Source organism: Oncorhynchus tshawytscha, linkage group LG01, assembly GCF_018296145.1.
Source record: "Oncorhynchus tshawytscha isolate Ot180627B linkage group LG01, Otsh_v2.0, whole genome shotgun sequence".
Lineage (NCBI taxonomy): Eukaryota > Metazoa > Chordata > Actinopteri > Salmoniformes > Salmonidae > Oncorhynchus > Oncorhynchus tshawytscha.
Window position 1 is genome coordinate 54,262,220 of NC_056429.1, and position 10,247 is coordinate 54,272,466.

At 43.4% G+C, this 10,247-nt stretch overlaps 1 non-coding gene across 1 annotated transcript; it reads right to left on the minus strand.

Annotated features, from left to right (window-relative positions):
• Positions 1-9,302: 9,302 nt before the first annotated feature.
• trnai-uau lies at positions 9,303-9,396 on the minus strand. Its single transcript has 2 exons — positions 9,359-9,396; positions 9,303-9,338 (listed from the first exon to the last, which is right to left on the minus strand). It is a non-coding gene; the product is annotated as a tRNA-Ile (tRNA).
• Between the last annotated feature and the right edge of the window lie 851 nt (positions 9,397-10,247).

The window sequence follows — 10,247 nt, forward strand, 5'->3', positions numbered from 1 at the left end:
GCGCATTCCAGTTTCCCAGTCCCTGCCAATGAAAAACATCCCCATAGCATGGTGCTGCCACCACCATGCTTCACTGTGGGGATGGTGTTCTTGGGGTGATGGAGGTGTTGGGTTTGCACCAGACATAGCGTTTTCCTTGATGGCCAAAAAGCTACATTTTAGTCTCATCTGACCAGAGTACCTTCTTCCATATGTTTGGGGAGTCTCCCACATGCCTTTTGGCGAACACCAAACATGTTTGCTTATTTTTTTATGGTTATGGCCACTCTTCCGTAAAGCCCAGCTCTGTGGAGTGTACGGCTTAAAGTGGTCCTATGGACAGATACTCCAATCTCTGCTGTGGAGCTTTGCAGCTCCTTCAGGGTTATCTTTGGTCTCTTTGCTGCCTCTTAACGTCCTATTTGCCTGGTCCATGAGTTTTGGTGGGTGGGCCTCCTGGCAGGTTTGTTGTGGTGCCATATTCTTTCAATTTTTTAATAATGGATTTAATGGTGCTCTGTGGGATGTTCAAATGTTCGAATATTGGTTTATAACCCAACCCTGATCTGTACTTCTCCACAACTTTTTCCCTCACCTGTTTGGAGAGCTCCTTGGTCTTCATAGTACTGCTTGCTTGGTGGTGCCCCTTGCTTAGTGGTGTTGCAGACTCTGGGGCCTTTCAGAACAGGTGTATATATACTGAGATCATGTGACAGATCATGTGACACTTCGATTGCACACAGGTGGACTTTATTTAACTAATTATGTGACTTATGAGGGTAATTGGTTGCACCAGATCTTATTTAGGGGCTTCAGATGCACGCACCACTTTTCCATTTTGAATGTATTCTTTTTTTCATTTCACTTCACCTGGACTATTTTATGTGTGTCCATTACATGAAATCCAAATAAAAACCCATTTAAATTACAGGTTGTAATGCAACAAAATAGGAAAAACGCCAAGGGGGGTGAATACTTTTGCAAGGCACTGTACAGGAAAGCACATACCCACACACGTACCCACACGCATGCATGCAAAGAGGTATTGTTAGAGACCTGAGGGGTAGTAAAGCAAGTCTGAAGTGCTATAAATCCTGTCAATCCAGTGTACTTTCTAGAAAGAGAGACAAAGAGAAAGGGGAGGAGACAAGGAGAGAGGGAGTAGAGTGTGTGATGGGAGTTTGCAAAGGAGCAGGGCTGTCGGAGTGATGCTTAATTAGCTTAAGGAGGCGCAGGGGGAGGTGAGCCAATGGACCCTATATTCTCTGGACACCCCCCTCCCCTCATCCATCTCCAAAGTGTACTTGGCTCCTCCACCTCAACACAGTGTTCAGCACTGAGAGTTCATCAGGCTCAGAGTCCTCTGGAAGCTACCACTGCCTCCCTGCTACTCTCTGCTACGTTATCAGAGAGCCTTCATAGCCAAGTTGGGATCGAGCTCACAGAGGAACACAAACACACACCCACACGCACTGTTATTGTCATGTTATTTTGAGTTTTGAGGCTTGAAACATATCATGTTTATTGTATTTAGGAACACATATACAGTGTAATTAGGTTTTTACATTTGACCAAGTTGTTAGTGAGACAAACAACCCATAAACTTCACAGTCTTATACTAAAGACTAACATACGTGGGCTGAGTTTGAATCTCCAACAGCAGCACACACCTGAGAACTTCTAACCAGAGAACCAAGCAAATTCAGCAAGAACGTGGAGAAACTGAAAGAGAGAAACTGAAATTAAGCAGAAACTCTCTCGCACCACAACTCCCTCATCCTCCCTGTCCTCGAGTTGCAGCAAAGAGAGACAAAAAAAAAACTTGTTCTGACAATCTGACAAACCCCAAACTCTGACCTCCAGTCTGCTGTTCTTCTGCCTAGAGCGCCATGACATCACTTCCCCTTGGCGCTCTGACAGGCTCTTCATCACCAACCTGCCCGGGGTGTGAGCTCTGTGGGAAGGAAATCAAAATAATGATAATAATTATACCTTCACACATAATGAGTACAGCCCCACGGGCCACTATGTCACTGCTCCCAGACGCCTAGCACTCAGTGCTAAGCAAAGACACGTGAATTATAGCTCATGACACATAGCTCTGTCGTTAGTCACGAGGGGGCCGAGATCTAAAGATTATATGCGTACAGTTGCATGAGGCCTTTCAAAACATTGAATCGCCTGCATTACGTCCCACAGAGTTGCGGGACAACGTCTCTCGACAATTAGAGGAACTGACTGACATTGTTGTACGGCAAAAGGGTTTCGTTTCATTTGACTGTAAAATATGCGATAATGATTCTGTTTTACAGAGTGGATGTATTTCCCACATCCATTTTATACGGTTACTTCACTAGTCTTGGCAAACACACAGTGAAAACAGCTGTTTTGAATCCAGTGTTGATGCTGGGCTCAGATAAAATTGGGAAATTCATATTTCAACCATCTGTTCCTCGAATAAAGGAGTGATCGTGACAACTAAACTAAACAACTATAACTAAAGGATTTCCAGCATCTATAACTACAACTAAATACTAATAGGATTTCCTCTTTGTTTAAAGCTTCACTACATACTAGCAGGAAAAGCATTTCACCAGAGCATGTGACAATAAAAATGTGAAACTTAATATTGACTGCTCTGTCTCTTCTTAAACATTGTGTGCACATACAGTCATACCGGATCCAGTCTTCCCCATGACTATGTTACTACATCACTGCAGTATCCTTAGTGTTAAAGGGTTTTAAAGATGAGTCGGCTAAGAAAGAGTGATTGATTGATTGTCCACTGAATGATTGGTCGGATCACCCCAGGGTAGATGAATGAGGAGATAAAGAAACAGGCCCAACCACCACGCCCAAAAATCGCTTCACACGGTGTTTATTTTCAAGTCTCACCACTGTCTTTGCCCTTTCACGGGTCTTCTCTCCCCCGAAAAGGGTCTGACTAGAGTTTCTGTTTGACCTCTGGATGCACCGCACTTCTCCAAAGCATCTTGCCTCCTCAATGTGTACATTTCTGTTTTTATTCAACTGTAGCGCTTTGTATTCTATGTTTCAAACGTGTCTTTGTATTCAACTTAATGTGCCGCTACTGTCTTTTGGTCTGGTCTGTCTTAAAAAAAATAGATTTTTAATCTCAATGAGACTAACCTGGTAAAAATAAAGGTGACATTTTTATTTTATACCAATAAGTTGATGAACCAAACCCTTACATTAGCTGCTAGGCCTAAATCATGCCATATTTAGTCCTCAGACTGAGAAAGGTGATTTTAAGAGGAATTTAGCCTTGATATATGGAGACTTTGTGAAATCAATGCGACAGAACACCATCCAACACAATACAACTCTGGAATGGGAAAAACTATGTGTGCCAGTTCGCTGGAACACATACCTGTGTCATATAAGAAGTGCACACAAACAACTACATGAACAACACAAACACACATTCAGCGCTTCAGTACAGCCCTGCTCATCATTTAGCCTACACAACCCACACAAAATCTTGTTGCGAACAGAGGGGGCAGGAAACAAACTCAGGTCTCTGGCGTAAAAGGCAATCACCCTACATTACACCAATAGGTTTAACCCTTTTGGTGGGAATTGTAACGCGGCTCATATCGAGAGGATCGCATGTTCCCATGCTTCGACTTTCTTTCAAGCCCCTTCACACGTCCACCTGTGCATTCCGATGGCCTCACCGCACAATCCCACTTCTGACCAATGTGACCAATAACCAATGTGGTGTTTATGCCCTCTGCGTCTGTTTCAATGTTAAACTGCACAGGCGTTGTAATGTTACACTGCACCGGCGTTTTAATGTTACACTGCACCGGCGTTTTAATGTTACATTGCACAGGCGTTTTAATGTTACACTGCACAGGCGTTTTAATGTTACACTGCACAGGCGTTTTAATGTTACACTGCACAGGCGTTTTAATGTTACACTGCACAGGCGTTTTAATGTTACACTTTTTAATGTTACACTGCACCGGCGTTTGTTACACTGCACCGGCGTTTTAATGTTACACTGCACCGGCGTTTTAATGTTACACTGCACCGGCTGTTACACTGCAGGCGTTTTAATGTTAACTGTTTTAATGTTACACTGCACCAGCGTTTTAATGTTACACTGCACCGGCGTTTTAATGTTACACTGCACAGGCGTGCACACTGGCGTTTTAATGTTACACTGCACAGGCGTTTTAATGTTACACTGCACAATGGCGTTTTAATGTTACACTGCACAGGCGTTTTAATGTTACACTGCACCGGTTTTTAATGTTACACTGCACAGGCGTTTTAATGTTACACTGCACAGGCGTTTTAATGTTACACTGCACAGGCGTTTTAATGTTAACTGCACAGGCGTTTTAATGTTACACTGCACAGGCGTTTTAATGTTACACTGCACAGGCGTTTTAATGTTACACTGCACAGGCGTTTTAATGTTACACTGCACTGCAGGCGTTTTAATGTTACACTGCACAGGCGATTTAATGTTACACTGCACAGGCGTTTTAATGTTACACTGCACAGGCGTTTTAATGTTACACTGCACAGGCGTTTTAATGTTACACTGCACAGGCGTTTTAATGTTACACTGCACAGGCGATTTAATGTTACACTGCACCGGCGTTTTAATGTTACACTGCATAGGCGATTTAATGTTACACTGCACAGGCGATTTAATGTTACACTGCATGGGGGTAGTGGGGAGCTGCACAAAACAACAAACCTAGCCTGAACTAGCTACCCATAAATCCCAGTACAGCAGGAGGTATTTCCCCAGAGAGATAATAACGAGAGAGAAAATGGTGCTCTCCCAACTAGCTATATCCCCAATCCTACGTTCAGCTTCCCCCTCTTCTGTTACCACGACAACATAATAAACAAGGAACGTGACTGGTGCTGCCAGCCAGGGGCAGGGTCGGCTCACCCTACCACCTGAGGGTCGCTACAATACGTTAGTGAAGAACCCATGCCTAATTTACCCAAGGGCACATTTGAGTTGAGTGAGAAGTGAAACGTGGTGTGAGGAGAGGAGAGAAAAAATAAAACATCTCAGAGGAAAAAGAACATTCCTGGAAATGTTTGGACAGACAAGTGCATTGTGGTGATGATGGTGTGTTTGGCATGTCTCCATCCAAACCTGTCTATGCTGAACAGACGAGCTTGCATTACAACACACTGCCTCCACAAGTGTAGACAGGATATGGTGATGAGGGACTCCATTGCTGTTTGTGTGCATGCATGAGAGGGTGCATGTGCAACTTTAGAGACGGCCTGCATGGGCAGAGAACCGCAAGAGGGGCCTACGACTCCCAGGGTGCAGTACAAGAACCTGTCTTACTGGGGCTAATGCCTCCACTATGCCAACAGAGGAATTGCAGACTCAAAGAAAACCTGCAGATTGAGCACATTATACCGAAATATTCAGAGAAGTGGCCACCTAAGGGCCTGGTTCTCGTGTCCAATTGTCCACTTGAGAACTCTGACTGACAATTTGTTGGAGACGCTACATCCCTTCAGGAAATAAACAAAACTCCTCCATACTGAACGTAAGTGAAAAAGGGTAAGCTACAGAGCTTGTGAGAGTCTTGAGAGTACTGGTGGGAAGATGGTTTTTCATTTTTGTAGTGCACGAGGGACAAGTTCCTCCCCTCCTGTGACCTTGTTTTCCACTGATCTCATGCTAATTGCATCTGGCCTCAAGTGTTCCTGGGAGGGCACTAAATGAACGAAGGTTAAATCCCTCGACAGACCATGTTTTTTAAATCAGCTGTGTTCTTTCCGTGTAACAGTCAATTATATGAATCTTAGTCATTTAAATTGGGATGATGTCGAAATCTGAGTGTGTGTGTATTGAGGTCGGGAAGAGGAGGAGGGGGGAGAGGGGAGTAGACGGGGAGGCCAGCTGCCAAAGCTCTCTGCTCAGTGCTCAGTTTTCTCTACGGTAAATCTCTCTCCTCTATCATGTGTTGCTCATCTTCAAAATGGATCCATCCACTCAAACTCACTTATACAGTTGTAGGAGCCCTATATAGCAGGGGTTCAAAAACGTTTTTGCTTTGTGACCCACCATAGGGGTTGAGCGCTGAAAAGACATACAGACCAAAGAATAAGTACAAAATATTATCTTGGCAGCGGACAGAAAATGTGTAGTTTAATAGCTAATCTCCTGTAATTCCACACATCCTGCCATGGAGCTGAAATAACTTCTTTAAAAAACAAAAACAATTCTACACATTTTGACATGGCTAATGCTGTGTTCTTACCCTCAAACATTATAACACAATCAATGGGGGCCTGATTGTCAAGCTTTTATTTTGTTGATTGTAAAATCTCAAAGACTATAAACTATTATTGAAAAATATACACTGAGTGTACAAACACCTTCCTAATATAGAGTTGCACCCCCCTTTGCCCTCAGAACAGCCTCAATTCGTAGGGGCATGGACTCTACAAGTCCTCGAAAGTGTTCCACAGGGATGCAGACCCATATTGACTCCAATGCTTCCCACAGTTGTGTCAAGCTGGCTGGATGCCCTTTAGGTGGTGGACCATTCCTGTATACACACTGGAAACTGTTGAGTGTGAGAAACCCAGCAGCGTTACAGTTCTTGACACATTAAAACCGGTGTGCCTGGCACATACTCCCATACCCTGTTCAAAGGCACTTACATCTGGCCCATTCACCCTCTGAATGGCACGCGTACACAATCCATGTCTCAATTGTCTCAAGGCTTAAAAATCCTTCTTTAACCTGTCTCCTCCCCTTCATCTCCACTGACTGAAGTGGATTTAACAGGTGACATCAATAAGCTTTCACATTGATTCACCTGGTTAATCTATGTCATGGCAATAGCAGGTGTTCCTAATGTTTTGTTCACTCAGTGTGTAGGTCCATTATCTTTTCTACATACTTTCTGTTTGGTTTTAGTGATTGAAGTTTACATTGAAAGTGTTTTTCTATCTTCTTATGAAGGGGGGGGGGGCAATGTCATCCAGCAACCCACCTTTGACCCCTGCCGTCTCGACCCACAGTTTTTAACCACTGCTCTATAGGACACCGCACGCACTAATGCGCGTCGTCCTATGTCGTCCGATATAGGGCTAACTCACATAAGGTTGTTTAAATGAATTAGGTGCTACCTAAATAACAGCTTAAAGCCTATTCCTAGAGAGTTTTCTTTTCAGCTTTTATACATTCCCCTAATCTATTTGTCCAGGTGTTCAACGTGTTGTTCCCAGCAACATTTATACTTCACAATGTTTTAATAGTCTATTGCGCTTGTTTAACATCCAACTAGTATAGAACATTCTGATCAAGTTCAGGAAGCATTGTAACGTTAAAATTATAGACTGTTCATTTTGTGAACTGTCTTTTTCCTCAGACAAGCGCACGCACACACACACGTAATCAGTATAGGAGAACATTCTAACATTTCAAACAAACACAAATGTCGGGAATGATAAATCAATCAAATGTGTCTAAATGCTGTTTTCAATCAAATAAAGAATCGTAGCGATTCACTACCAGCCACCAAACCTCATTGATGTAACCAGAGATGTACACCCCACTCATAGCATGGATAACAGCGCCCCCCAGTGGGACTTGATACAAGACATAACAGGCTGGCAAGAGAAATAGAGTATAGTAACTACAACATTCTAATGTAATCTGGTAAATTACCTCAATCAATAAAATCAATCAAATTGATTTATAAAGCCCTTTTTACATCAGCCAATGTCACAAAGTGCTGTACAGAAACCCAACCTAAAACCCCAAACAGCAAGCAATTCAGATGTAGAAGCACGGTGGCAGGGGAAAACTCCCTAGAAAGGCCAAAACCTACGAAGAAACCTAGAGAGGAACCAGGCTCTGAGGGGTGGCCAGTCCTCTTCTGGCTGTGCCGGGTGGAGATTATAACAGAACATGGCCAAGATGTTCAAACGTTCATAGTTCACCAGCAGGGTCAGATAATAATAATCACAGTGGTTGTAAAGGATGCAACAGGTCAGCACCTCAGGAGTAAATGTCAGTTGGCTTTTCATAGCCGATCATTCACAGTTAGAGACAGCAGGTGCGGTAGAGAGAGAGTCCAAAACAGCAGGTCCGGGACAAGGTAGCACGTCCACTGAACAGGTCAGGGTTCCAAACCCGCAGGCACAACAGTTGAAACTGGAGCAGCATCATGACAAGGTGGACTGGGGACAACAAGGAGTCATCAGGCCAGGTGGTCCTGAGGCATGATCCTAACCCCACCCACTTTGCCAAAGCTCAGCCCACACACCACTAGATGGATATCTTCAACCACCAATCTACTCCCCTGAGACAAGGCTGAGTATAGCCCATGAAGATCTCGCCCACGGCACGAACCCGAGGGGGGCGCCAAACCGGGAAGATCACGTCAGTGACTCAACCCACACAAGTGACGCACCCCTCCTAGGGACAGCATGGAAGTGCACCAGTAAGCCAGTGACTCAGCCCCCGTAATGGGGTTTAGAAGCAGAGAATCCCAGAGAATCTCAACTACAGTCACTCTCACCTTGTCCAAGAACAAATTCAGTTCATTATCAAAGACCAACCCCTCTAGTGAAGTTAAACTGCAAGTCACTCATGCTGCCTCCTATAGATAATAAGAGGGAACTACTTCAGCTCAGTTGATGAAATACAGTATGAGTTCACAACAAACATACACGTCTGACATTTATAGCTAAAAACTAACACTATACTTGCACGTTTATATAAGCAAAGTCCTCCCACCAAATCATAACACAAAAGCAGAATAACTAGAACATTGATAGCCTATCATGAAATGATTTCGCATAGAAGTCAGAATATCAATACTCTTACGAGGGAAAGGGCAAGAAAAATGCCTACACATTGAGGTGCGTTGCAAGGGAGTGTGGATAATAGCTACTGTATTTTGTTGTATGATTTCATTTTGAAGCAGCAGGCAGGGATGTGAATGTGATCATCAGGCTCCCCTTGACCCATGTGCACGAGCACAACATAAATCAGCAGGAATATATTTGAATGATAAAATGTTGCTAAGAAATGGTAGCGTATTCATCCAAATGTTGTATGAGAATACGAATCTTGATTTAAACTAACGCACTCTGCTTACATTATGTACTAGGTTGAGGCTAGAGACAAGAAAATACAATTCATACAGGGTATATTCTTTGTCTATGCTGCTGAACTGTCGAATTGTCAGACACCGATCGTTTAGGTTACTGCGTGGGTGGTCAACGTATTCCATGTTAATACAACTTCAATGGGATAATACATACCTATCGCTCTCTCTTAGTAAAAACACTGCTCCAGGTGAGGCTCGAACTCACAACCTCGGCATAGCTCTACAATGTACTGTCATATAAGTACCGCGCGCTAACCGATTGCGCCACTGGAGCTCCGCTACTTCGGCTCAGCAATACACTGTATGAACCCTCTAATCTGGATGTTAGCTCCTATTCCTCCGGTTTCTGATTTATTTAGAGATCAGTATATTGTATGTCATGTGTTGCAACATAGTCAGCAACGTACAGTAACATGCATAGAAACTGATCTAGATCTGCCTCTCTCTGATAAATGACTGATTTGCCAAATCATTCGTTTGCGTTGTTTGAACATAGCTAATCTGGCTAGCTAACGTTAGCTCGCCTGAACTGTTTACTGGATTGACATATAGCTGTCCGTTGTTGAGTGTATTGTGTTTTACAACTTCAACGGATAATTGCCTGTCTTAGTTGTATTGTCCCATATTGGCCTGTATGTATTTGACACCTAATCTGGAAAGTGATCAACTGTGTGCTTGTAGTATGAGTGTTCATTTCATAGCAGGTTGCTAAATGCTATCTGTGAAACACTGGCTGCTACAGGGTACCAGACTGAGACTTCCGCATAATGTATTTCTCACGCATGCTCAGTTTGTCTGAATTGGTACCGATCGAATTTATCAATAAGGAATCATATTAAATGTATATTTTACAGATGTTTTGATGTCTCAGCATGAATCAAGATCCCCTTGTATAAACCATATAATTCTCTATTGACTAACCGTGTACTTTTTCTTAAGGCTACCCCACTCCATAACATGACGCCACTTTTGCCTGTATAATAATGTAACGACCCTGGGTTTATAAACGCGGAAATCAACTCTGCTGAGTATGCTTATGCGGCACAGTCGATAGCGCGCCGGACCTCGGGCTAGAGGGTCGAGGGTTCGAGACCTGCTCCCTGTTGTTTCATTACAATATTAGCC